Source organism: Sorex araneus, chromosome X (assembly GCF_027595985.1).
Source record: "Sorex araneus isolate mSorAra2 chromosome X, mSorAra2.pri, whole genome shotgun sequence".
Classification (NCBI taxonomy): Eukaryota; Metazoa; Chordata; class Mammalia; order Eulipotyphla; family Soricidae; genus Sorex; species Sorex araneus.
Window position 1 is genome coordinate 333,550,969 of NC_073313.1, and position 2,488 is coordinate 333,553,456.

The following is a 2,488-nucleotide window of genomic DNA, read 5'->3' on the forward strand; positions in this document are numbered from 1 at the left end:
GTTAGCAGTTTCTATTTGTTAGAAGTGTAGTAAGTTTATCAAGACCACATTTAAGGAAATTACATCCTGATGTGAAAACCAAGATCACCGAGGGGCTCTGTATGACACCTGCCACACTCCTTCCCCTGGATCACGAAACTGAAGTTTAGTGAGGTTCCATAATTCCAGGATGTCACTTAGGTCTTGACAGACCCATATTTGAACATAAGAATTCCTGAGCATAAAGTTTGCCTCTAGAATATTTTCATTTATTTTTTGTTGTTTTAAGGGGACACACCCTGCAGTACTCAGACTTACTCCTGGCTCTGTGCTCAGGGATCACTCCTGGCAGAACTTATGGGACCACATGAGTTTCCGGGGCTAAAACCTGATTTGCCATGTACACAAGAGCCTCACCCGTTGTGGGTAATACAATTAATAGGTCATACAATGTTCTTTTTTTCCTTTTTTTTTTGGTTTTTGGGTCACACCTGGTGATGCACAGGGGTTACTCCTGGCCGTGCTCAGGGAACCATATGGGATGCTGGGAATCAAGGTGAACACCCGACCCACTGTGCTATCACTCCAGCCCCGCTGTGCTATCACTCCAGTTCACAAAGTTCTTTTCTGGGTGGGAGGGATATTACCTAACTTGGTACTTAAAGAATGATGGGATGCAGAAAATGGGGCGAAGAAATGAACAGAAACTTTCCCAAGGAAGAGATACGAATGGCCAAAAGGCACATGAAAAAGTGCTCTACATCACTAATCATCAGGGAGATGCAGATCAAAACAACCATGAGATACCACCCCACACCACAGAGACTGGCACACATCCAAAAGAACAAAAGCAACCACTGTTGGAGAGGATGTGGGGAGAAAGGGACCCTTCTACACTGCTGGTGGGAATGCCAACTGGTTCAGCCCTTTTGGAAAACAATATCGACGCTTCTCAAAAAATTAGACATTGAGCTCCCATTTGACCCAGCAATACCACTGCTGGGAATATATCCCGGAGAAGCAAAAAAGTATAGTCGAAATGAAATCTGCACTTATATGTTCATCGCAGCACTGTTTACAATAGCCAGAATCTGGAAAAAAAACCGAGTGCCCTAGAACAGATGACTGGTTAAAGAAACTTTGGTACATCTATACAATGGAATACTATGCAGCTGTTAGAAAAAATGAAGTCATGAACTTTGCATATAAGTGGATCAACATGGAAAGTGTCATGCTTAGTGAAATGAGTCAGAAAGAGACAGACATAGAAAGATTGCACTCATCTGTGGAATATAAAATAACAGAGTAGGAGACTAACACCCAAGAATAGTAGAAATAAGTACTAGACGGTTGACTCCATGGCTTGGAAGCTGGCCTCACATCCTGGGGAAAAGGCAGCTCAGAGAGAGAAGGGAATACCAAGTAAAATGTGATTGGAGGCCATGCAGGGGAAGGGTGATGCGTGCTGGAAGTAGACTAGAGACTTAACACGATGGCCACTCAACACCCCTATTGCAAACCACAACACCCAATTGGAGAGAGAGAACAAAAGGGAATACCTTGCCACAGAGGCAGGGTGGGGTGGGGGGAGATGGGATTCGGGGGGTGGGAGGGATGCTGGGTTTATTGGTGGTGGAGAATGGGCACTGGTGAAGGGATGGGTTCTCGAACATTGTGTGAGGGAAACACGAGCACGAAAATTTATAAATCTGTAACTGTACCCTCACGGTGATTCTCTAATTAAAAAATAAATAAGTTTAAAAAAAGAAGAAATGATGGGATGCTGAGGATTGAACCCAGAGTCTGGCATGCAAAGCACGCACATTAACCTATTTAAGTATCACCCGACCCTATTTTTTGAGAAGTTATAGTTTTGTTTTCCATAGAGGCTGAACAAGAACACAGTCTACCAATAGTAAGTGAGAGTTCCTTTGCACTTGTTTCTGGCCTTTTAGATATAGAGTCATTTTCAGTGAGATATCCTGTAGTTTTAATTTGCAATTTTCGATAATCAGTGACAATGAAACTTTTTTTTCTGATGCCTGTTGGCTGTCTGAATGTCTTGAGGAAAAGTGTTCAGTTTTCTCCCTATATTTTGATAGGATTTATCTCTTACTTCTTCTCTTTTTGTTTTTTTTGTTTTTGGTTTTGTTTTTGGCCACACAGTGCAATGCTCAGGGGTTACTCCTGGTTCTGCATTCAGGAATTACTACTGGTGGTTCTTGGGTTGACCCTATGAAATGTTGGGAAACTCAGTTTGGCCAGGAGGAAGGGAAGGACACTCCCTGCTTACTGTATCTCTGGCCCTAATAGGGTTTGTTTTTGTTTTTAAGTATTTTAGCTTTGTGAGTGCTTTATGCAACTTACTAGCCTTTTGTTACCTTTTGTGAGTTCTTTCTGTAACTTATTATCCCTTTATATGTCATGTGGATATTTCCTTCCATTAAGTAGGATGTATTTTGATTTTAGTTATCATTTTTCAGTACAGAAAATTTTTATTCTGATTTAG